At 43.9% G+C, this 27,213-nt stretch overlaps 1 pseudogene; it reads left to right on the forward strand.

Annotated features, from left to right (window-relative positions):
- Positions 1-811: 811 nt before the first annotated feature.
- Positions 812-25,914, forward strand: LOC109267044 (UPF0449 protein C19orf25 homolog; annotated as a pseudogene).
- Positions 25,915-27,213: the final 1,299 nt, after the last annotated feature.

Raw genomic sequence — 27,213 nt, forward strand, 5'->3', positions numbered from 1 at the left:
TCAAAAACAAAAGTCTGTTCTCATGCCAGCCGTTGAGGCACTCACAGCTGCCCTCTCTTTCTATGTCACTCAGTCTCAGGGTGATGGGAGGTGGATCCGAGTGAACCTTTGCTCCACAGTGTCCTGCCCTTTGCAGCTGGCTTCTGGTTTCCTGGGTAACAGCTGGCATGTAGCTTCAGAGCTGCGGGAGAGACGCTGAGGATAACTTTGCAGTGGTTCACTGGGCTCGGAGGCAAGCTCCCTCTTGCTCTGCCAACCGGTGTCCGCCCAGGCTTTGGTGAAGGCAGCTGTAAACCATGTGGTGTGGATGCACAGAGTATTCTTAACCTGCTGCCACAACGATGTCAGGGAGGCAGCGCAGAATTGTTGAAATACAGTCATCCCCCATCATCCGCGTGGGGGGCTGGGGGAGGGATGCCTTCAGAGACCTCAGATAGTACCGAAACCGGTATAGACTGTTTTTCATATATATATATATACGTATATATATATATATACGTATATATATATATATATATGAAAACACAACCTATGATAAAGCTTAATTTATAAATTGGGCACAGTAAGAAATTAACGATAACTGATAATAAAATAGAACAATTATAACAATATACTGTGATAAAAGTCATGTGACTGTGGTCTCCCTCTTTCTCAAAATATCTTTTTTATACTATACTTGCCCTTCTTGTGAAGATGCCATCTTGAGATGACAATAGCTGACAGTGACTGACAGTGAGGAGGTGAAGTGAGGGGAACATCACATTCCTTGTGAGACAGTGTTTTGCTGCTACTGCGTATTGACCCTCCGACCATGCGTCAGAAGGAGGATCACCTTCCGGGTCTCTGGATCTCTGGTGACCACGGTAACCAAAACCCTGGAAAATGAAACCACAGGTCAGGAGGGGCTACTGTAATGCAGATTTTGGAAGCTGAGAGATGTGGTTTTGACTCCCAGTTCCGACACTGACCATCTGTGCAGCCGTGCATGAATCACTTAGCCTCTCTGAGCTTCAGTATCATCATCTGTGAACTGGCCTTGATAAATGTACCTCCCAGGGCTGCTGTGAGGATTAGCAGTAGTGCATGTAAGGTGCCTGGCATAGTCATTGCTCACATGATGTGGTGGTATTAGTATAGCAGAGAGGGAGGCTGATTTCAGAGCCTGCATCATCAACTGCATTTGCATTTCTTCATTCCCAAAGATGCAAGAACATCGCCTCTTGTCCCCCTCCCTCATGCAGGGAGCTCATCCAGTGAATGCCCAGTCTCCTTCCCAGTGGCAGCCTCCTTCCCAGAACGTGATGAGTTCTTTCTGCCTCTGGGTGGGACCCGTTCTGGATGCCTCTGACTCGGGTTTTGCTGGGAATGAAAGTAAGATGGCCGTGGGACATAAACAACAGATTGGTGTGGGGCGGCGAAGCTGTCAGCAGGAATGTGAATATGGGATCTTGGTTGAATAGCTGTGGCAAATATTCTTGGAACATTCTTCCTCTGTTCTTAGGGTGAGGAGGAGGAGCTCTCACCCCAGATTGTGGGGGTGGAAAAAATCTGTTCATTAGGGAGACGCTGTAGGCAGACGGACCAGCCCTCCCAGTCCACCTAGTGCTCCCAGCCTCAGTGCTGGGACGCTGGTCCCGTTCTTCCCAGCACGTGGACCCAGGTTCTAGGGCACTGGAGGGAGCTGCCAGTTGTCAACAGAAAGCGTTAGATCTTCTACGCTTCTGTTCCAGTTAAAGGCATGTTTCTCATTATATTCTCCATAAACAGGGGACAATCCTCCTGTCACAATTTATTGAGCACCTATTCCAGACATCAGGCTGAGAAACTCCATGTGTAACCAGTCTTCTCCATGGTAAGCTGTACTCTCCTCCTTTTGCCTGATATCTTGCATAATCGTGCACCGAGAAAACAGACCCTATCAGGCAAATGCATCTCACTCACCACGGAGGTGAGGGTCCAACCAGAAAATAGAAGTTCTCCAATATTCAAAACAGAGAGAATCTAATGCCAGATAATGGCTGTGGAGAAGATGGAAGATGGCAGAAGCCAAAAAGGAGGGGATGAGGCAGCCCACAGGTCAGCCTCAGTAGGAAGCTGCTGACCTCCTTGGCCAACAGGAGGAAGCAGTGTTCCCAGGGCCAAGGTGCTGGCATCAGTCTCTGAAACTAGACCATGGTAGATGTGCCTGCAGAAGGCAGGTGCCAGGGAGAAGAAGTGGCTGCTGTAGAGATTCATTCACCCACAGAAGGAGGGAGGAGGAATACCCCTGGGTCTCCGTTCCTCACCCCGTGTAATCTTCTATCAGCACACCCCGGGCCCTGTTGACCACACCCTGGGGGAAGCCAGCTGATATGGGAGCTGGGAAATGCAGGCTGCAGCACAGGCCATGCAGAGTCAAGCAGGGGAAGGGGACATTGTCAAGGGCAAGCACACCAGGGATAGGAGCATTCATATTATATTATTTTGTCCCCACATAAACAGTCACACTCCCAGGTAGAAATTATTGTTAACCCACTTTCCTGATGGGGAAGTTGAGTTTAGAAGGGCTCAAAAAAATTTCCCATGGGCCCTTAAAGCTGATATATTTTGGCATCCAACCTGATCTAAGTTCTGCCTGAGATTTAAACTCTCACATCTGATTTTCTTTCCTCATGGGACAGCAGGGTAAGCATAATCAAAGTTAGCTAGATCTTTCTTTAGACTAAATCAAAAGCTTTTGGTTTAATTTTTTGAAAACACGATTAATGGGAAACATGTTTGTAACAAAGAGCAAACAACTAAATAAAACAAGGCTGTGGCCTGCTGGAGCTTGACAGCCGGTCAACCTTGGAGAGTAAGCGTGGGGCCTCCAGGGAGGGTCAGCTATGTGTCCGGTCAAGGCTGCTGGAGATCTTGCCGAGTCGTATGAGCATTTATTTCTTCAGGCATCCCTACCTGGTAATATTGATCCAGAACTCCCACTGCTGGGAGTGACCCATGAAGGAACCTGCAGGGAAGGCTATACCGTGCTGCCATGAGCCCCTTTCTCCAGAAGCTGTCTCTGATGCCCAACTTGGATTATTTGATGCCCCTTTTCACTATCTCCTCAGTATCCTATGCCAGCCTCCATCACAAGACTTGATGTCCTGCTTTGCAATGGTATGCTTTCTCATTTATCTGCCCTAGCCGATTGTGAGCTCTACCAGGTCAAGGCCCTGAATGCACCCTGTGTTTAGCACAGCACTGAACATGTAACAGATATGCAATTGAATTTTGAGGAGCGAATGAGTGAAAGGACATATAGGAAACCAGGAAATTTTTAACAGCACGGTTCAGTGGGAAGAATATGCACTCAGATGTCCACTGGACCTAGAATTACAGCCTAGGTGTGTTAGTCACAAAATGTGCAGTCTTGGATAATCACTTGGGAGCTGAACTTCAGTTTTCTCTGCTATAAAATGGGATTAATATTGTCCTCCTTAAAGGATTGTTGTGGCTATTCAAAGAAATAGCATTGCTCAATTATTATAATTTCCTTTTTCCCTTAACATTCTAGAAGGAAACTACTCTGTTCTCCTCTAAAATATTTTGGATCCCCAACAGAATTAAATATTGGGATAGATGAGCCATAGCTTTGAAGCAATTCACACAGGAAATAGAAATCACTCTCAATAATTCAAGAAAAAAAGTGATTTAGTGCAGAGAACTGGGGAAGTGCAAAATTGCCAAAAGGCTGAAAGAGTGGATGTTAAGGGCCACCACTGGACTGCTGAGTTGAAGGGCATTCAGTTCACCATAGCTGCCATACCCATGTCAGGAAGTTACTGTTGCCATAGCTGCCTCAATACCTCCAGTCTCTATAATCCTGTGTGTTAGTTTTCTATTGCTGCATGACCATTTTGCCACAAACCTAGTGGCTGAAAACATGTATTTATTATCTCACAGTTTCTGTAGGTCAGGAACACAAGCACAGCTTACATGGATCTTCTGAGTCAGTGTCTCATAAAGATACCATCACAGTGTCGATAGGGGCTGCAGTCTCATCTGACTTCTGACTGGGGAAGGATCTTTTTCTAAGCTCATGTGATTTTGGTGGCACTCAGTTCCTTCCAGACTCTCAGAGGAAGGGCCTCACTTTCTTACTGGTTATTAGACAGAAGCCATTCTTACCCCCTGGCTACATGGCCACTTCCTTCTTCAAAGCCAGCAGGAGAGAGAGTGTCTCCTAGCAAGATGGATGCTGTAATCTCATGCAACATAATCATGTAGATATAATCCCATCCCTTTGCCATATTCTGTTAGTTGGAAGGTCCCCCCACACACATCCCACATGACCAGGGGTCATGGGGCCACCTGGAAGTCTGTCCACAACACCTTATTTACCAGCAGCCTTAGCAGCAGGAGAATGGCTGCCCTCATTTCTACCTTCCATGTTGTTTACAAATGCATCTAAATGCAAAACAGAATTTACATCTACAACCCTAGTTTCAAAGGATTCTGGAAAAATGTCATATCTAGTTTTCTAACCTCTCTAATCAGATGAAAGGTAGAATTGTAGTTGAGAGACTCAATTCAAAATATCAATACCAGTGGCATTTACTTAGCATGTGATATTGAGTATTTGCTCTTATGGACAATATTATTAATATGTTAATGCAACATGTATTGGATACTTATTGTGTGAGTTATTGTTGCAGAATGGCAAGAACATGGGCTTGTAGTAAGATTGCCTGGACTTGAATTCTGGTTCTGTCCTAAAATCCTCATCTGTAATAAGGAACTGATAATCATATAATCATATAATCAGAGTGCCAGCATTCAGTAAAGGTTTGGTATCATCATTCTTATGGGCCAAGCAATTTCCTGAATGTTTTCCATACATTACGTCATTTGATCTTCATGATAGTGTTATGAAATAGCTATTGTTATTCCCATTCTACAGATGAGGAAATAGTCTTAGGTAGGTTATACACTTAACTCTAACAAAGGTTAGCAAAGCCAATTATTGGCAGAGTTGACAGCTCTTAGTCCTTAGGCTAAACTGCCTCCTCTTTATCCTTTGAAGATAGGTTTAATTTTTTTAATGGTCATATTCAAAATAACAGGAATAATAATAATCCCTTTAAATTGTGTAGGACTTTACAGTTTACAAAATGCTGTCTCACTTGAGCTTTCCAATAGAATGCTGTAATGTGTATTTGCTGTTTTGTTTGAAAATATCCAATTCTGCAAAAGAGAAAAAGAAAAAAATTAGATAAATAAAACACATACAGCATGTAGAAACTATGGCATGTGTATATTTAACATAGATAGAAAGGGCCAAGAGATGCCTCATATTTATGAGGTACAAAATATTCATGAAACATCTGTGCACTAAATATCAGTGATACAAAAGTGTGCGTGAGACCTGAGGCACAAAACGTCCTTGGTACACAAAACATACACAGGCAAACAATATTCATGAGGCCTTGATTCAGCAACACATTAATGACACCCATTCTGGCTCCATGTGTCTTCTGCCAGCTCATGGCCACAACTCATAGCTGTTCAATCGGCAAGTTGGCAAGCTACAGCTAGCGGTTGGTGTTCTTGTCTCTTCATCTCTGCAAGAGCAAGTGTGTGTTCTCAGCTGGGGCACCTTCCAGCTGTAGGCCCTTAGCCCAAATCTCAACTCTGGTCCTGTAGCCAGCCAGCCACGGGGAAGGGCGATGTGGCAGAGAGAGAGAGAGATGGAACAGATGAACACAGCCTACCCAGGATCTGAACAGTGTGGTCCTTCCACCCTGTTCATACCCTTTCTCAGAGTGATAGTATCTTCCCCCTCGCTTCTATGTGTTTTAAATTGATTTTATAATGCATGTGGTTTGAGAGTCTTAATTTGGTTAGTGAGTGACTTTGTTCCATGGCCTTTGGTGGAAAGTACCAGCTTGCCTGGTAGTGACCATGGAGGCTACCATGGCATCAGGGTAATTTCCCAACATGATAAATGATGGAGGTAAGTAAGAATCATGATCCTCTACAGATAAGGAAATTAAGAAATTTGGAAGGTATGTGACTTAACCAAGGTCACACAGCTATTAAGTGGATAAACCGGAATTCACACACAGATTTCTTCAGCTCTAAGCCTAGCTTTTTAAATTCTAAACAAGATCCTTATGGCAATATCTATCTATATCTATGTCTACGTCTCTGTCTACATCTACGTCTATGTCTATATATAGATACAGGGGGCGTACTGTAATAAAACGAGTTGGATTTTTCTTGTGGGCTTCTAAAGAAAATTTGCAAAATAGACTTCCAAGGCTGTTCTGAGCAGTGGTGTCTGAGCAGAACAAGACAGTATTCTGGTACAGGACTTATTTTGATGGAACCACACTCACTCAGCTTGCCCAGCCTGGGAATGTCCTTAAAAGGAACATCTTGTTTCAGATTCAGTTTCCCTTCCTCTCATGGATTCTGTAGACACAGTGTCCTTATGGGCAAGGCCTCCAGCCAACAGACACGTGGAGGCTCTGGTGCTATGAGGAATTAAGTCCAGTAAAGGGGGAGGCTTGGGCCAGAAAAGGTTCTGTCGTCTTCATGTCCTTCCCAAAGCCAGACAATATCACCCTTGATGATTTGGTCTGTGTGTTTGCTCTGGCTCTTTTAACTGTTGACTTTGGGATCAACTCTAGGTTGGCTTGGGTATGAAACTTGGTTTCCCCAAATTAATAGTTAACTTGAATAAGCACTTTTTGGTTTTCCTTCCATTCCCTTCCTTGCTACCTTTGAAACCGTATGCAAATAAACACTGCTGGCCAAAAGGATTTTTGAGCTGTGACCAAGGCCTTTTAAGAGAGGGAAGTCTCTCTAGTAAGGACAGACCAACATGTGTGAATTTTCAAGCTCTTGTGGGAAACATCAGTCTTTTCAGAGGAGGAAATAGTAGGGTTTAGTGGAACCTTGTAAATAATTTTCAGACATCATCAGGCACCCAAAATGTGTATGTTTTTGGCAAATTTGCATTGGCTTTGCTCTCGTTTCCATCTTATCCTGGCCATTTTACCTTCTTCAATAGCCCACCAAATCACTAGGTTAGAAAAGCATCACCATAATTACAAGTCACAGTCACATTTATGGAAAACAATAGCTATTAACATGAAAAAAGAACATAATACAATTCTATACATGTTTTCTATTGTGTTTTTGTGCATGTGTGTTTACATGCATATAGGCACACATAAACACAATATAGAAAAAATCTGGAAGGAGAAACAACAAAATGCTTGAATGTGCTTAGGAAGGAATTATAAGTAATTTATATTAGTTTTTGTATAACTCTCTATTGCTTAAATTCTTATAGTCACCTTTCAGTGCTTTCACCATTTTTTAAAAAGCTTCACTATTTCCTTTTGAATGGAAATACTTGACAAAGTCTTTCCTGTTATCAAGGAGGTTGTTAAAAGGCTAAATAATCTCAGCCAAGCTTCATAATATCCCTGGGAAGTCAGAATCATCATTATATCCACTTTACAGCAGCTCAGACAGACTGTTGCTTACAAGGTTACACAGTTACTAAATAGCAACAATGAGAGGTAAAGAGATATTTCTCATGTTAAAGCCCACTTATTTTCCACTGTGCCATACCTGTTCTAAGTACTTTCAGCACTGAGCCCCTGGTTTCAATCAAAAACTGCTCTGTGGCATAGTGCTCTGGGGGGATGCAAAGATGAAAATCCTGCCCCCTGGGAACTCACAGTCCAGAGCAGGGGTTCTCAGCCCCAGAGGCTCATTAGACTCACCCTGGGCTGGTTTTAAAATTCTTGATGCCTGGGGGCACCTGGGTGGCTCAGGTCATGATCTCACAGCTGGTGAGTTCTGAGTTCAATCTCCACCTTGGGCTCAGAGCCAGCTTGGGATCCTCTGTTTCCCTCTTTCTCTGCCCCCCCTCCAAAGTAAATAAAAAAACAAAAACAAAAACTCTTGATGCCTGGGCCATACCTCAAATACTCTTTAAAACTCCTCAGATGATTCCATTGTGCAGTGAAGAGAATATCTGATCTACCCGGGAGCTGGCCCACCCATAAGTGCACACATCCCATGAAAGACCATGTACACTCAATTATGACAATTCACTGCCTTCCTTCCAGTAATTGTTTCCTGGTATTTTATGGGACTTTGGCATATTGGTCTATTTGCATGGACATCATGTGAATTAAGACAATAGACTATAAATGGCTTTTAGTGTTTATCCTTGAAATTAGTTGGAAATAGCTTTTTCATTTTCTTACTGCATGAATGATTAGGCAGTATTGTGTAGCAAAGAGAACTCTAGACATGGGATTCTGGACAGGTTTAGCCCTGAGTCGGTAAGAAACCGTTTTGGGACAAGTCACTTGTCTGGCTCTCAGTTTCTTCCCCTATAAAATAAAAGGGTCTAATTAGATGCCACCTTATGGTCCCTCCAGCTCAAATTCCCTGTGATTGTCCATCATGTAACCCTAGATTGCTAAAAAGCAGGCAGTCCAAGAGATCATGCATTGAAAATCTACCTATCTCGGGGGTGCCTGGGTGGCTCAGTCGGTTAAGCTTCAGACTTTGTCTCAGGTCATGATCTTGAAGTTCATGGATTTGAGCCCCATGTTGGGCTCTGGGCTAACAGCTCAGAGCCTGGAGCCTGTTTCAGATTCTGCGTCTCTGCCTCTCCCCCACTCGCACTCTGTCTCTCTCCCTCTCTCAAAAATAAATAAACATTAAAAATTTAAAAATAAATAAATAAATAAAATCTGCCTATCTCAGTTACCTATTGGTACATTACAAATCACCTCAAAACTTAGTGGCTTCAACAACAGGCTTTTCTGCCCGATTCTGTGAGTTGACTGGAGGTTCTTTCTGCCGTGTTTGCCTGGGCTCACAGGTGCAGCTGCAGATACACGGAGCCCAGCTGAAGCTGGAAGGTCCAAGAGGGCCTGAGTCAGCCAGCAGTTGATGCTGGCAGCGGACCGGAGAGCCGTGGTTCTGCTCCACGTGACCTCTCCTCCTCCAAGAGGACAGCCTGGCCTTCCTCCTAATGCGGCAGCCTTAGAATTCTAAGAAGGTAAGAGTGGGATCTGCAACGCCTCCTAAGGTCTAGACTGTAACTCCCACAGTCCTTCAGCCATAACCAATTAGTCAACGCAAGTCACAGGATGATCCCAGATTCACAACAACAACATCAAAGACAGGACGGTGGAGCAATAGATTCCACCGCTTCTTGATGAGAGAGGCAGCAAAGAGGTTGCAAAGGGGTGTGGACACAGGGAGGTATGCTTCATGGTGGCCATTATTATAACGATCTTCTGTGTAATTTTTGCCTGGAGATGCCATATGACGTAGTGGTTAAGCGCACAGTCATTGGACTCAGTCTGGTTTCAAATCCCGCTGCCACCATTTACGTGTGATATGGGACAAGGAACTTAAATCATTCTGTGCCCGTTTCCTCACTGGTAATTTGAGGAGGATAATAACTGTGCTCACCTCACGGGGTGACTGTGATGAATAAATGAGATCATGTCTGCAAAGCCTCAGCAGAGTAGACATGTCCTAAGAGTGCTCTGCTCTTACTATTGGCCCTGATTCTCTGTAGGAGTTGAGAGACCTGTTTCATCCCTCAAGTAAAGGGAGCAACGCAGTCAGTGAGACTGACAGTGAGACTGTCAGTGAGACTGACTGCGGCCATTTGTTGCAAAGCTGAGAGGTTAAAATTCATTTGGTATTGGTTATCATTTAGCTCATTTACATACACGGCATCTCTTCCACAAAAGGCCCATATCTGAGCACTGATTTTAAAGCAAGGAATGTGAATTATGTCCTCGATGGGAGGAGTGTGCTTCTGGCACGAATGGCTCTTATTGTTCCCTGGCAGCCCCGGGCTCCTGACTGCCTGGCTGAGTGTGGTTTCAGGTGCAGAGGCAGCCCTCTGCCCCCTGGGGACCACCTGCACACAGCATGCCACCACTTGCTGGTCTTGGCTCCCACCTGGACTCATCTAAATGAAGGCTGGAGGGGCCCGGAGGTCACTGGTGTGGTCCAACCTATTGTTAAGTGCCTGAGGGGCACAGACTTCCTCTGTCAACACTTACCCATGATTTGTTGTCTGGAATATATGACCTAAAGCTTTCTCCAAGGCAGTTCAGCCATACTCAGCAGTATGGCTCTGGGCTTTGGAGTCAGACATGAATCCAGATTCCTGTACTAGCACCTACAAGCATCATAACTTAGGACAAATGGGATAAATTCACTGTGTCTCAGTTATTTCCTCTGTAAAATGGGGACAATACTATCTACCTCACAAGATTGCTGTAAAGATTAGAAGTAGGTGTATAAAGCACCCAGCACAGAGTCTGGACATTAGTAGGATAAAATTAAATAATTCGTTCAAAGTGCTCAAGAGCTCAGGGTATGTAATAAGTCCTCCAAAAAAAAAAAAAGTTACCTCTTTTTCAGTATCAGCGTGACTCTAAGACTAAAGTTATTCATTTATTTATTAATTTATTCAACAGATCACCGCTGATCATGCAGAGAACAACAAATGTATATCGGCATCCAAAGTGGAAGCTCCATGAAGGCAGGGACCCTGCCTTTTTGTGACTCAACTGTTTATGTTACATTAGTACAGTGCTTAAAATGCAGGAGGTATAGAGTGAGCATTTGTGGAAGGAAATATAGTCTAATCTCTACCATCACTAAATCTTCATTTAATGAGAAGGTAAAGGTAAGCAATATACACAAATAACTATAATCCCAGGTAGACCAATGCAAGTGATCAGAGAGGGACAAGGGTTGTGGAAGAAATGACACCTCTCAGGACTGAGGCAAGGCTTCAGGGAAGAGGGTCATTTAGAATCAGCTCCGAGGAAAGAGGAGGATCTCAAAGTACAGTCTGGGAAAAGAAGATTGAGAACAAAGAGGAAGACCAAGTTTAACCCGTGGCTGGAATTTTATTTTCTTTTAGTATTATTTTTTTTAATGTTTATCCATTTATTTTTGAGAGAGAGGAAGAGAGAGAGATGGGGGGGAGCGGCAGAGAGAGAGGGAGAGAGAGAATCCCAAATAACCTCTGTGCTGCAGTGGTGGGGCAGAGGGGTGGTATGAACCCAATCGTGAGATCATGACCTCCTAAGCAGAGCCGAAATCACCAGTCGAGGGTTAACTGACTGAGCCACCCAGGCACCCCCTGTGGCTGAAATTTTAGAATTTGAGGTTCTATGCATCTCCCACTGTATGTCTGTATGTTTATATGTCTGTCATTCAGAAAAACCTCAGAAAGCCTCTCATTATGTGAGTATGCTGTATTTTCCTATCTCTGGATGGTATTCCCAAATTAAATTATACAATCTCTTAAAGAAGTCCTTGTATTCTGGTTGGCTGAGAGATAATAATAATAATAATAATAAGCTCATATATAAATTGAATATTCCTAAAATTCCAAAAATAAAGGGAATTGAGATTGAAATACTGTCAATGTGAAAAAAAGAGATATTCTTATAGAAACCCAGGAAATTTTTTTAATTCAAGTTCTCAGGATGTACATAAATCTTGGGCAAAAAGACTAGTTTGGTAATTTGAGTTTAATAAAAACAGGTCTATTTTCACTTAAAGTTGAGTAAAATACAAACAAACACTCTTATTCTACTTGAATATCTTCTTCCTAAACTTACCCAGATTTACTGATAGAATAAGCTAGAATTACTTCTACTAAATATATATTACCAAAAATGTGAATTTTTGCTTAACCAAACCAAATCATTGTTCTGACAAACTTTATTTGAACAGTAATTATGTTTTGTAGTTTGTCAGCTTGAAGATAATTTTGTTTAAGTAATTTATAATCTTGGACTGGTACTAAATTGAGTTAATGAATACATATCCATTAGATACCAAGATCATTTCTAAAAATAATACTGAAGAAATATTACCAAGTATAATTTAAACTTATATACTTTAGCTTCTTATTTTTATATGCTACAGAGAGGCTATATATATTTGGGTCTGTTCATGGATGTGAACAGGATGTGTCCTGTTTTGCCACTTGGAGAAGTTGTACTATAGTGAAAGTTGCAGAAAAAGGATGTGTTAACAAATACTGAAAGTTGCAGAAGGCTGCTGAAAGGGTATTTCATTGTGGTCAGAGCTAACTACATTTGATGGGCTTATTTATGAGACTTTTATTGCCTTTGAGCTATGCCTCTTTGTAAATTGTAGGTGATTGATATGCAAACTCAGTCTTGTCTGGGAGAGATTAATTGACTTCTTTCTTCCCTATGGAAAAAACAGTTTGGATTTTTGGACTGGATTTTCCTGCAAATTGGACCTGATCCTGTTACCTTGTCCAAATTGTCAATACTCCCCAAATTTTCAATTATTCCAGATTCCTTCAATATCTGGCTACAATCTTCCAAACCAACTTTTCCAGTTTATCTCCTCTCCCCTAACGGTATTACCGAGAACTCTAACCTAACTGTCTTTATCCCTAGTGGGACTCTAGGTTATCTTGCTGCTGGCTATTCATCCCAGGATCTGCAAGCTGAAACTCAATGACTTGATATAAATCTTGAAGGAGTCACCATTGCAGCAGACCATGGGTGAGCCAGAATTTTCTCTGGATAAGCCTGGACTTACTAAGGAAGTCTGACAAAATGCTTGGGTCATTCATGCCTTTATTTATATGAGAGCTAACCTACACTGTGAACTACATCATCAAGAGCATCGACAAGCTGAAAACCTTCGAGAAACTCAATGAGTCACACTGCATAACTGGATGGTTTTCTTCCACTGGCCTGTTGGAATCTACTGGACTCATTACCCTCAGTGCTCAAGTCTTGGTTCTTTACTTTAATACAAACTTAATTAATATTTCCTTTTTTCATTTTAAACATTGTTCCTTTAAGATACCTGATTTCCAGGACTATAAAATAATTAACCTTTGTTACCATCTCTTTGCAGATGATTCAGTTGGTTTTGCAGGAATAGAGGCAACTAAAAAAAGTCCTAGGCACATAACCTCACAGATCCAATGCGCTCTGCATCTCCACCTACCACTTGGATGCATCTCCAGAGGAAAAGTGGGCATGCTCAAACGGACTGAGATTAACTTTCTATCACCAGATAGAATAATAACTTAAAAGAGTAATCACATACCGTTAAAGAAAAGCTATTTTGTATATATTTTTGAACCCACCTATAAATGTATAGGTTGCTACCTTTCAGATGAATGTGCAGACAAAATACCACACAAACCCAAATCTTCCAGGGATCAAGGCCAGGAGATGTAAGGGATGCAGTAATTAGTGGGCAGAGTGAAAACAGAATTGTCTAGGCTTGAGGCTCCAGTAGCCAACCTCCAGCACACCCCTATGCACTAGGAAAAGAAAGTTACTGCTGGAACCAGCTGCCTCCTGCCACTGCCGTGGCCACTGTGTGCCTGGGTTGGCAGAGTCCTGCTGGCTACAGCTAGTGTGGGACCTGGCCCTGGTGATGAGTGGCCAGCCCTGGCCTTCACCCTTACTGACAAGTTGACCTGTCGTATCAGTTTCCTGGCTGGAAAACAGAAAAGTGAAACAGGGTTGTACTGGTGTAATGTTTTTCATGGAATATGGGAATAAAGCAAGAATTTGGGTAAGGTCTAGTCACTCATGACTTATTTGGTATATAAGAGACCAAATGGCCTCACAGAGAAGCATTCTGGTTTCTTCCTATATCTTTAAACCCATCCATTTCCTTCTTCTGTGAAATAATTTGGATCCTTTCCTAGAAGCTCAGAGGGCCGTTTGCAGTGTAATTCCCACCCTCCACCCCCATTCTCTTTTGTCTGAGAGAACTGGGGCAGGTGAGGAATGGGAACACTGCTGGTTGTAAGCCAAGTTTACACACGAAATTGCTGCCAGTGAGGCTCTGACCAGGCCCTGTGCCCCTGGTCTCAGTACCAAGGATTCTTCCTGAGGCCAGCAAAACTCCAGTGGGCTGGTGTGACTGCGCTTGCCTCCCATGGGTTGTGCATATCTGATCTGAAGCCAGAGCAAGATTTGTGTCATTCAGGACTCACAGAGGCACAAGAGACACTGCTCCTCCCCTCCTGTTCCTCTCCCTTCAACAGCCCCACACCATGCTCCATTTGAAAGAAAAGATGTACCAGTTAACCAGGGTATTAAAAAGAGCTCTTAGCCAATCAGAGAAGGTAACTGAGCCTTGTACCACTCAGAGAACGTCTACAGAAAGCCTGACAAGGAGAAAGAACAAAAGAAGGGCAGAGAAGATACCCTAATGGATTCTGCTTTCTGCATGGTGGCCTGATGGAGAGAAAGAGGAGGGCCATTTTCCTCACTCAGCCTTACCCATGGACTTGGGGATACAACAAAGTTACCTCAACACACCACTTTTTAAATCAGTAAAAGTAAAGCAGTAAAATGAAATCTTCTTCTGAGAGTCTTCAGGTCACTTAGATGTAGAATTTGTACCTAAAGTCCCCACAACCCAGACAGAACTCTGATCACCTTTCCCAGGGACCTCTACTCTTACCACTGAAAGATATTTCAAAAAGCTCATTCATCAGATGCCTGGGTGGCTCAGTTGGTTAAGAGTCTGACCCTTTGTTTTGGCTCAGGTCATGATCTCAGTGTTTAGTGGAATCGAATCCCACATTGGACTGTGCCCTGACAGTGCAGAGTCTGGTTGGGATTCTGTCTCCCCCATTCTCTCTGCTCCTCATCCACTGGATCTCTCTCTCTATCAAAATAAATGAATAAACATTTTTTTAAAAAGCTCATTCAGGGGCGCCTGCGTGGCTCAGTCAGTTAAGCGTCCGACTTTGGCTCAGGTCATGATCTCATGATTCCAGAGTTCCAGCCCCATTAGGCTCTGTGCTGACAGCTCGGAGCCTGGAACCTGACTCTGATTCTGTGTCTCCATCTGTCTCTGCCCCTCCCCTGCTCATGTTCTGTCTCTATCTCTCAGAAATAAATAAACATTGAAAATAAAATAATAAAAAAAAAAAAAAGCAAGGGATTTGGAGATGGCTATCTACTTCCAAAGCACAGGCTCTGGTCCCAACTGAACTGAATCGTTCTCAGGATTTCTCCTCTTCCCATATCAGACAAGATCCAGGAATGGCAATGAGCTAGCTACCCACCCAAGTGAGCTGACATCACTTCCCAGAGCCTTTGCCTAGGCCCTCACTTCAAAGCTCCCTGCTGCTGTATGTAAAATGCCACATTGATATCCACCACCAATGATCTTCTTTTAAACATCTTGACTCTTTCCATTGATAAGACTAAAAAAGGGTCCCCTCTCCTGCCTATCTCAAGTTGATTCTGGTACAAATTTTTCCCCCAGGGATTAATGAGGGTGATTTTATTCTTGTAAGGAGGTCACCTACTACAAATATTGGTATGGATTTGCTCCTTTTATTTTTAATGAATTCACTAATTAATTTAAACTTTAAAGCATATTTACATTTCTAAATTATACACATTTTAATATTTAATGCTGACAACAGTCCTAGAAATTAGATATTACCATTATGTCTTTTTTAGAATTTTTTAAAATTTTATTTAAATCTACATTAGTTAACATATAGTATAATAATTATCTCAGGAATAGAATTTAGTGATTAATCACTTACATATAACACCCAGTGCTCATCCCAACAAGTGTCTCCTTAATGCCTCTCACCCATTTAGCCCCTCCCCCCACCCACAGCCCCTCCAGCAACCCTCAGTTTGTTCTCTATATTTAAGAGTCTCTTATGGTTTACCTCCCTCTCTCTTTTTATATTATTTTTCCTTCCCTTCCCCTATGTTCATCTGTTTTGTTTCTTAAATTCCACATATGAGAGGGGAGCCTGGGTGGCTCAGTCGGTTAAGTGTCCGACTTCAGCTCAGGTCATGATCTTGCGGTCCGTGAGTTTGAGCCCCGCGTCGGGCTCTGTGCTGACTGCTCATAGCCTGGAGCCTGTTTCGGATTCTGTGTCTCCCTCTCTCTCTGACCCTCCCCTATTCATGCTCTGTCTCTCTCTGTCTCAAAAATAAATAAACGTTAAAAAAAACGGTAAAAAAAATTAAAAAAAATTCCACACATGAGTGAAATCATGATATTTTTCTTTGTTGACTAACTTATTTCACTTAGCATAATACACTTTAGTTCCATCCATGTTGTTGCAAATGACAAGATTTCATTCTTTTTGATCACCAAGTGTGTGTGTGTGTGTGTGTGTGTGTGTGTATGTATATATATATATTCTGAATCCATTTTATCAGTTGATGGACATTTGGGCTCTTTCCATAATTTGGCTATTGTTAATAGTGCTGCTGTAAACATTGGGGTGCATGTGCCCCTTCGAATCAGCATATGTGTATCCTTTGGATAAATACCTTGTAGTGCAATTGCCGGGTCATAGGGTAGTTCTATTGTTAATTTTTTGAGGAACTCCATACTGTTTTCTAGGGCGGCTGCCCCAGCTTGCATTCCCACCAGAAGTGCAAAAGTATTCTTTTTTCTCATCCTCGCCAACATCTGTTGTTTCCTGAGTTGTTAATTTTAGCCTTTCTGACAGGTGTGAGGTGGTATCTCATTGTGATTTTGATTTGTATCTCCTGATGATGAGTGATGTTTAGCATCTTTTCATGTGTCTGTTTGGTTTTACTCATTTGAATCAAGATTTTACGCTTAATTCTTTAATAAGCAGATAGGGGAAATTATACATCAGGATTCCTCTTATGAAGAACACTGTATTTTGGCCTGAAAGTTGTGTAAGATGGGGTAAAAAAGCTTTTATAAATGCTTGAAGCTTGAATTTGATCTTAATCCTTGGCTCCTAGTCCAGATGTATTTCTAGGTCCGGGTAATGGATGAAATTTTCAGTAACAGAGGGAAGAATTTGAAGTTCCAACGGATAACTCAGGAAATGAGGAAAGGTACTTTGGACTGGATACTGCATGAAAGAGGAATTTGAAGAAAATGGGAATGTCTAAAAGTAGATTTTCATGTGACTGCTGTAAAATCTTCTGACGCCTCTATGAAATCTTTAGTAATATCTACAATGCTCATTTGTGCTTTTATGTGAGTGAGTTATTTTGGATGTTGACTTTCATGTCTGGTTGGGGTCATTCTTGGTGTAACACAAAGGCAGCACTTGCAGAAGACGAAATCTACAGACAGATGAGCCATGAGAGAGTAAGTCCTTGGGAAGCAAGTATTGGGGGATACATAGGGCTTTCCCAGGCTGTGAAATTAGAGCCATGAAGCAGGTTTACCCAGATCATGTGGGCCAAGGAGGCCCTAAATTGACTTCTGAGCTACAGTATGATAACTTAGCATTATAATCCAACACTGGCTCCTCATTGTCAAAAGTCCGCACTCCTTGGTGAGAGAGGGGCTACCCCTCCAAATACCTTTCTGTCTTTCTTCAGACATCTTTCCATTTTCCTCCTAAAGTGGCAACAAATCTCTTCCACAGATTCCTTAGTGAAGGCTGGAATTTTCAAAACAACTAAATATTAAGGGGAGAGCAAACAGGAAAAAAGCATGAGTGTAAATCAATTGAATGATGCAATTCTTAGACCCCAGGGCTCTGCGTCTTTGTATGGATGATATACAAAGCCTGTTAGAATCTGGCCTCCTCAACCCTCCATTGTCATCTCTACCAGCACTCTTCCTTGTCACCGCGCGTTGCAGTATGACACGAAGCCTAAATGACCACTCTCTCACCTCACCTCTTGGAACTGACCACTCTTCCCTCCACGTTTCATTGGAGGATAGCATTCCAAAACACTTTGTGTAAATATTTATTCGTGTGCTTTTCTATTCCAGTAGATTGTGAATTTCTAATCCAGAATCTAACAAGAGCTTAGAAAGTAGTAGAATCTTATTAAACATTTGCTGAATTGAAAGAATTCCAAAGCAGGATGTAAAAGTAGAAAGGGAGCAGACTAGGTTGGAATGCCGATTCTGTCACTTATAGCTGGGTAACTTTGGACCTGTTCCTTAATCTTTCCAAGTGTCAACTGCCTCTTCCATTAGTAAACTACTTTGTAGAGAGAAGTTTAAAGTATATAGAGCATCTGGCCCATAAGCAGATGTATAATTGCTATCAATCAGTAGGCTGGTAGCTTTCAAGATTTTTCTTTTCTAGCAATACAACCCTGTAACAAATGAAGTACTTCACAGGACTGAGTAAGAACAGAGATGCTCTAACTTAGGGCCTCAGAGCCCCTCCTGCTGAGTCACTTCCCCATCTTGACACAGCTCACCTTAGAAGAGCTTTTGGAGGAGAGAGGAAAATTTACTGCCTTACACCAGCACGGGAGACGTGCAACTGGTAGTATGTGAGATAATTTTAAGAGGCATAAAGACATCATTAAACAACACTGATACCTGTAATAAGAAAGTCATTACATTTTAAACTCTTCTTTAATTTTTCTGAATCTTCAGGGGGAAAGTCTCGGTTTGGGGCTAATAGGTTTTTAATTTCTCTCTTATTCCTCCTAAGACTCCAGTATTCAAAGACAGCAGACCTCAGACCTCTAGCCAAGTAGGGTCTGTGCTTTTTCCCTCCTTAGGACACTAATGCTGCTAACAAGACCCACTTAGCAGCTTTTGTTTGAATGCACTCCATCTGTATGGCATCTCTTTGTCATCCATAGAACTCGGCAAATTGTGATATTGTAAAAACAACATGGCTGCCTTACCTTTGGGGACCTCATCTGACTGGCTCATGGATTAGTAGAAGAGCTTGGCAGCAGAAAGGACATTAAACAGCCAAGAATGAATTATAGGAAAGTCAGGCTAATAATAATATTAAGGACTAGCATTTATTGCCAGGCAAAAGTACTAAGTGCTATACATGCGTTACCTGATTTAATCCTCACAAACACCTTTGGAAATAGATACTGATATTATCCACATTTTGCGGATGAGAAAACTTTGGTTTGCAGAGTGATGTAACACTTTTCAGCAGGGATAGGTGAGATCAGTCCCAGTTAGTGCAACAGCAGAGCTGGTACTCTTAACTGGCTAACCGTGGTGCTACAGGCAAAAAAAAGTGGCGGGTGGGCAGGGTGCTTGTACATGCTGCCTGCACCTGTCTGAGAACATCCAGCATAGTTGGGGACATGCTAACACAATCTATGCCAAACTCTGTTTTTGTTGACTTTGTTGACTTATTAGAAGACTGAATAAGATAAGATACACATTGAAGTAATCTGGCCACTCAACCAGTCCCAGTAACAGGATCATTTTTTTTTTTTTCCTGCTTTGAGCCACATCACCTCAGATTGTAGGGTGGTGTCACCTTTATCGATTTAATCTTTCTTGATTTGCAGTCACTAGGGTTAGTCAGTCCCTAACGGGAGAGACTGAGTTTGGAGTTGTTTCTACCTCTGGAATTATAACATGGCTCTTGAATTTGCAATTTTTCTTTGTTTTCCAAAACTAGCTCTTCTTCCCAAATCTCAACTCCCAGTTGCTAGAGAGCAATGTTCAAACTACTAAAAGAAAAAATCTTTAGACATCTACCCTCAAGGCCCCATATGTGATTGGCCTTCAGACCCATCACTGCCTCCACTGGGACTTTGTCCCTTTGAGGTTAGGCCCTCATGATTCTCCTTACATGGAGATAATTTACATATATATATATGTATATATATATATGCATTTTAAATGTTTATTTGTTTTTGAGAGAGAGCGAGAGAGCATGAGCAGGGATGGTCTAGAGATGGTGGGGGACAGAGTTTCTGAAGCAGGCTCTGTGTTGACAGCAGAGAGCCCAACACAGGGCTCGAACTGATGAACCACGAGGTTATGACTGCAGCCGAAGTTGGACGCTTATCCAACTAAGCCACCCAGGTGCCCCCATGGGGATAATTTTTCCCATTTATTGAGAGCCTTTATTTGTCTAGCTCTGAACTGTGCACTTTCCACACTTGACCTCATGTACTTCCTAAAGCCTGCACAGGCCCCGCGCTCTCTGACAGCCCTTTCACAGGGCCTTGCTAGACAGGCCGTTTCTTCCTTACTCCTCTGTTTTCCTCATCTCCTCACTTTCAGGAGATCACCATGCTGCTTCATGAGGGAAGTGGAGGCAGTCAGACAAGAAGAGCTCTGCTCCCCATAATCAACGTAGCTACACGTGTAAGGCTCACACCCCTTCTTTAAACTCAGAGAAAGAGGCAACCCTCCTCCTGTTTAAACTCACCCTCTCCCATCCCAAGGCTTCCATGCTCTTCATTATCTTTTCTCTTTCTTAAAAGTCTACCTGTCCTGCACCTTCCTGACAGCCCCTGTTAGAATCTTTCCCATCCTTAAACACACACATCCTCTCTTGAAGTTCTGATTCCTTCTCACTTCTTTTTCCCTTATCTTTTCTGCTGAGCTGAACTTCTCAGTTATTTCCACTTGTTCTTTTTATCTTCTTCCCTACCTTCCCTTCCTTGTGGACTTGCGTGCTCACTGCTCCATCAAAACTTACTTGGCAGAGGTCATATGCAATCTCCTAATTGCCACGTCCATTGATAAGATTTTTGAAATGGTCTCATTGTGCATCTTTGGGATACTGGGCACAGTCAATCATTCTTGCTAATTACCTCTTGACTAACCTGACTTAGGAGACTATATGCTCTTCTTTTCCTCCTTTTTATTTCTCTGATCTTGTTCTCTCAAGCCCCTTCATAGGACACTTCTCCTCCACCCTGCAGGGCACATCCCTGAATGTCCCCTCCAGCCCTGTCTCCCACCATGCCCTCCCCTCTACTATACCCTGTAATGACACTCAGTTGTATGTGGCTATCTGTACACGGCACGCAGCTTCATGCCTCCATGCCCTTGCTCATATGGTTCCCCCTCCCAGGGATGACCTCCTCACTTACTTTGCCTGGTTAACTCTTACCCTTTGAAGGTCAGTCTGGGCTTTATCTCTGCTTTGAAAACTACCCTGTCTCCTCCCCGTTTTCTCCTGGGTCTTCCTCATAGCACAATGGCACCATTTGCTTACATCCTTTGTCACCCTATGTTCTTTTGGCTTTTGCTTTTTGTTTTTGGCTTCTCAAAAGCCAAACTTTTGGACTCTCCCTGGTAAGCCCCTGGATTCATCTCAGCAAGGCCTGAAAGGGACACAGCAGCCCAGACGGTGGCACGTACAGCTCAAGGAAGAGCAGTGCTCTGGCTTCCTAATCAAAGAACTGAATTAGGAGGCTCTGAGTCCTGAGGTCACTGAGGTCCACCGAGGGGCCCCTCACGAAGAATCCAAAGTCTTAGTGCAGCTCAGGCACTCTGTTTTCTCTCTGCTGGCATTGCTTCTGTTCCTGAGCTGCTCAGTGTTGCTGGAAAAATTGCTATGATTAGCGCGACAACAAATCCCTGTTATCTAATCTCAGCTGGGTCCTCAGTGCTGCTCAGAAGGCCCCACTGATCCTAGCGGATCCCTGTCACTTTCCCCACAGCACAATTTCCAACTGTTTCTGCTTTTCCTAAGTCCCTGGCCCACTCGAGCCCCTTTGCCCATGTACTGCTTTGCTTGGGAGATTTAGGTTGTTAATTACCTCCAGTTAGAAGCTGTCTCATTTCTTCCAGTCTTTCCTCTCTCCTTCGTGCCCCCCCCCCACCCTGAGGGGCCCATTTGCAGCCCTGATGGGGTACTCCCCGCCCCCAGTCCTAGACATCCTACTCCCTGTCTCATTCCCTTGTTCATGCATCTCCTTCTTCAGCATCCTCAGGCCCATGGCTTCAGCTGATGAACAGATGTTCCCCATGCAAATAAATGAAAAAGCAAACAACTTTTTTTTCCAACATGCTTCCCACTCACAAAACCATCCCACCTTTCCCTTTAATGGCCACTTCCTCTTCACCTGTTGGGCTTATAGTTGTGGATTATATAAGTCATCTATGCTCATGGTAAAAGAGTTAAAAACTGCACAAAAGCAAAAGGAGAAAAAATCTACTATCCCCACCCCTTGGAAATAACTTTGTATCATCTTGGAGTGCATTTTCTAAACTTTTTTTCCATGCATATATATGTTCATAAATAGTAAAGCAGATTTAAAAGTAAAGACAAAATCATATTCCACATTGTGTTCGGTAACTTGCTTTTCTAACTTCACAGTGTAAATGGAGCATCTTTCCATGGGGTCCACCCAGATAATCCAGGGTCCTCTCCTATCTCAAGATCCTTAACTTAATCCCAACTGCAAAGTTCCATTTGCCAACTAAGGCTACATATTCACAGGCTTCAGGAATTTGTGTGTTGACATCTTTGGGAAGGGGAGACATTATTCTGCCCATCCCACATAGTCAATAGTCTGGAAAAGTAGAAGTTGGAAAAGAGGTGGGGGGTTCTGGGCATAGGAATTCCAGGCAGAGAGCTGTGATGGGACCTCAGTCTCTCCCCTTCCCCAAAGTTTTTGTGCTCATAATTATAGATCTACATTATATTAAAAAATAAGTTTACCATTATGATGGACACTTTGGTGGGGCACATCATCTCTCTTCCTTTTGGAAGATGCCTTTTCCTCCCACAGTATGATTCTGATGGGTTTTTCAAGGAAGGCATGTGTGCTTGAGCTGACCAATCACAGTACTCCACCTCTTTGGGCACAGAAGTTGGTTGAAGGATGGGCAAGTGACCTAAACAGGACCAATGTTCTTGGGCCAGGGTCCTGACCTAGAAGGTGAGGCAAAGAAATTTTCCCTCTTGTGGAGACAATGAGCTCTAGAAATGCTGGAACCATCAGGGTCATCCTTCCCACCACGTAGAAAGATCTCGTCTAAAAATGAATCCATCTCAGAAAAGAGGGGAGGGGTGGGGGAAGAGGGAGCAGGGAGGAGAGGGTCAGAGAGAAAGATTTCGGGAACAGAGGACATCATCTCAGCATTCAGAACTGCCTAAATCCAATTTCTGGACTCTTCAATTGCATTAGCTAACAAGTTCCTTTTTTCTTTCTTTGCTTGAACTGGTTTGATTCAAGTTTCTGTTACTTAAAAGTTCTTACTAATATAATATTATTCCATAATATAGATGGATTAAAATCAAATTAACCAAATTCTCTACTATTTGGCTTTTAGACTGTTTCCAATTTGTACTAGTACTATTTTAATAATACCATAGTCAACATCCTTGTACATATGTCCCTATGCATACAACTGATTATTTAGAATAATCAAGGAAACCCATCAATTTAACCTACTGTAGTCTGGCTGCAACCCACAGCTCCACTTAAAGTGCCCTCTCTTAAGTCCCCAAGCATCTGAGTGACTATTCCCATAACCCTTTTCTCCATCCTCATGCTCTTCAGCTTTTTCCCACTCCTTCCACTTACAGAATGTCCTTTGACTTGAATGAGCTCTTTCTCCTAGCTTCCCTTGCTACTTCCAGGATTGAACTTGGTGCCGGGTTTGAAGTATTGGTAGGACTACTTAGGGAGTACTGTGTTGAGGTAGCTTTTTGAAATCACAAACAGGCTCAGAGGGAGAATGTTTACAAATGCACTGAGGCATGCAGTGGGGAGGAAAGACTCAGGTAGGGAGTGGTGAGAATTGTTGAACATTTGTCATTGTTGTAACAATGAGGTTATTAACCTGGAAGAGATAGACCAGGGGATCCCCTTGGGGTTCCAAAAATGACTGAGGGGTTTCATAAATCCTTCACAGTTGCATGCAAATATTTTTGTAATTGTTTGTTTTTCTAGAAAAAGAAAACATAGCTTTTATCAATTTTTTAAAGGGATCTTGAACCCAAAAAAGATTTAAAGCCACTTCTGTGGACAGCCTCCTAACCTGTGTTTTCCTCAAATGGCCTTATGGAGCCCCAGGTTAGAGAAGGAGAAAGTCAAGTAAGCCAGTAATTACCAACCAACCTGACACATACAATGACATCATGAAGATGTAGGAAGTCCCTGAGAGAGTCTTCAGGGAGAAACATGGGTGCCACTGAACACTGCTCTGTGGTCCAGTCCCAGAGAAGGCTTAACTGAGGGGGGAGAGCAGGCAGGCAAGGTGACAGGAGGTACAACCCCTCTCCATAACGTGCGTTTCGTTATTTAACTTGTTCTCCAACATTTTCTGTGCTGCTTTGCCTCAGGTTCTCCCCAAACTACTCTTACTCGCTGGTACCCAGGAAGCCAGCACAGTGCATGACCAGGGGCTGCCCTCCAGCTGTGCCCCAAAGCATAGACGTTTACGACACCTGGAAATTTGCACATCCAGGAACAGGGCTCAGGCTAGCTACCATATTTAACTTTCAATATGGTTTCCTCTCTGCCTTTTATGTTCATTGTAGGCCTCCTAAATCATGGTGGCTCTGTGAAGATCTCCTTATCTTAGTGACTATCTATGTTTTGAATTCCTTGCTTCCCTTACCCCAAGTTGAATGGGAAATGTTTCCTGTCAACATTTCTCTGTCCTCTCTGATGACTATAGCTTGAGCCATTTTGTTATCTTCATGAATTCCATTAAAAAAGGATGAAGATCCCTTGTTCCAAGATCACTTGTGAAGATATTAAATAAACCAAGAGTGACCTTCAGGCTTCATCACATCCTGTGGAGACCTCCCAGAATCTGGGCTAATAACTTTGTATTTTTATTTATTTCATGGTCATAACCCATACTGTGCCTTGACAAACCACACTGGATTTTTTCCAAGAATATGATTTCTTGAGACCAATTCAATGTCCCATGAAAATTAATCTGCCTCCTATTCCCCAGGAATGTCTCTAACCCATGCTTTTCAAATATCATTCAGCTTTCCACACAGTGCCTGTGCTTTGGATATTTTCTTCCCACATGATCATATGGAGTATGGCTGCACACACACAAAAAGGCCCATGGATCTCACTCTGGCATTCAAAGCCCTCCGATTTGGTGACTTTTCCTTTTAGATGTTTATCCTCTACAGGGACTTGAGCTCGACTCAGATGACCTACACTCGAATTCTGGTTCATATACTTCCTAACCGTGTGACTCTGGGGAAGCTGATTATCATCTCTGAATCTCAGTTTCCTCTGTCACAGAGGGACTGAAAGGATTAAATTACATAGAGTAACTGAGGGGATTACATGAGATAACAGAGAATGCATTTAGCAAAGTACCTGGTCCATATGACATGTTGTGGTAGAGCGAATGGACTCCCAAAATGTCCACACCCTGATCTCTAGAACCCAAGAAAGAAATAGCATGGATATAGGACACATTAAGGACCTTCAAATGGGGAGATTATTCTGGATTTTGTGGGTGGGCCGAATCTAATTACACAAACCCTTCAAAACAGAGAGCTTTCTCTGGCTGGAGGCAGAGGAGATTTCTCCAGCTGCGCAGCAGCAGGTGAAGTGTGTGCTGGGCAGTGCTGGCAGCTCGGGGTGTGCACCTGGGGGTGGGTTCCGAGGCCAGGAAGTGAGTGGTGCTGACGACTGGCTCAGGGCCTCCCACGGTGGAGCAGGTGCTGGAGGATGTGTGGGAGACTCCTGCCGAGGACCCCATTTTCACCATCCTGGTCCCAGAAGCCTCCCCAGGCTTCTCCGGGAGGGCAGAGGACACTGAGGCCCAGCTGGAACAGCTCTCCCACCAGAGGCTGGCCTACATGGCCATGAATCCGCAGCTGTGGGAAGTGCATGATGGGCTGGGGCAGAAGTGTGACGACCTGCGGCAAGCTGGTGAGGAGTCAGAGCAGGATGTTGGCCAGTGAAGCAGGTGGCACTGCCAGGGGCCGTGGCTGCCTCCTTGGGCTGCCTTGGCCCACCTGCTTGCCTGAGCACATGCCCCCTGGGCAGGGTGTGCCATAGGTTTGCCGGAACCTTCAGTCCTCAAACCACACCTGACCTGGCGCACCTCAGACATGGGCCCCTGGGTCCCCAAAACAGGTTCCAGGCTCTCTGTTCCAGGCCTATGCATGCCCTGGTACCCGGAGACCACAGGGGACAGAGCCTGCGTGGGGTGTGACAGATGCATGTGCCTCAGCTGGGCACAGGGCCTTCCCTGACAGTCAGGTTTGGGACAGTGTGGATGCAGCTTGCTCTGGAGCCAGGGAGACCAGGTTGGATCCATGTGGGGTCCCTAGCACCTGAGGGCCAGTCCATCCATCCTTCCCTCCCTTCCTCACCCTGCTTCACCACATTATTCTGATAGACTGCGCTGGCAAAACTCACCACTGCTGTCTCTGCTCATCTGTGTGTGAACTATGGGCTCCCAGAAGTTCCAGAAGAGGATGGGGGTTCTGTCCCTTCTACCACAGTGGCTGTTGCTGTATGGAGAGCAGTTGCCCAGCAGGGCCCAGACGAGATGGGGCCCCTGGTGGGTGCCACCTTTCAGCACCCCCAGCACCCTGATCTAAGGTATGGGTACTCTTCCAGTAGGCACTTCCTGGTTCATGGTTGGAATGCATGACCAACCTGTTAGCTGTGGGATCTGATCACATGGGGGCACCTCACATGGGCCCCTATGAGATGATGAGCTGGTCAGTCACCCACCTGAGCCCTCACTGGGCTGCCTCGGTCCTGGCAAGCTTCGACTGTGGGTAGTTTGTAGGGGCATGGAATAGGAGAGGACCTTCGAAAGGGTTTTTCACCCTGAAAGGTAAACCATGGGAAGACCAGAGAAGCAATGGCTTGCAAGAGTTGGTTCAGAGGCCAGCCTGCCCATGGGTGTCCCTACTGAGTCCCTCAAGTGAAATCTCTTCTTGCAACTGGCCACCTGACAGTGACTCTGTGAGCTGTGGTCCCTGGAAGCTCAGGGAAGGCTCGGGACCCGCCACGGCAGGGCCTTGACACAGGTGACTCTGAGCATCCTGGTAAGCGTTTCTTTTTCCTTGAAGAAGGGGAGCCAGCCTAAGCCTCAGAGACCCCCAAAACTGGAAACCAGACATTGGGTCATGGGAGCATGGGTGCGCAGACAGTGTGAACTTGGCTCCAGTTATAGCAATTGATGCCAAGGCAAGCCTGTCCGGAGTCCCCCTTGCGCTCAGTGCACCCTTCCCCAGCTGGTAACAGTTTGCCCTTGGTGCAAGGTGCTTCACACCTCCCTGCTTGGCCCTGGCTTCCAGGGGCTGCATGCCTCTGGAGTGCTGTCTACCTTCCAGAGGCCCCCTGGGGTCAGGGAGAGACACTTCCACTGACTTCCCTCCTCTGCCGTGGTGGATCCACACCTTGGCTCTGCCTCCAGAGATCTGTCTGAAGGAGTCTCTCAAGCATGTCATAGTTTCTTTGCTCCTGGAGGAAGCCAGGCTCTGCAGTCAGCACATGG

The sequence above is a fragment of the Panthera pardus genome, unplaced genomic scaffold (assembly GCF_024362965.1).
Source record: "Panthera pardus isolate Hobbes unplaced genomic scaffold, ASM2436296v1 HiC_scaffold_12, whole genome shotgun sequence".
In the NCBI taxonomy this organism is placed as follows: domain Eukaryota; kingdom Metazoa; phylum Chordata; class Mammalia; order Carnivora; family Felidae; genus Panthera; species Panthera pardus.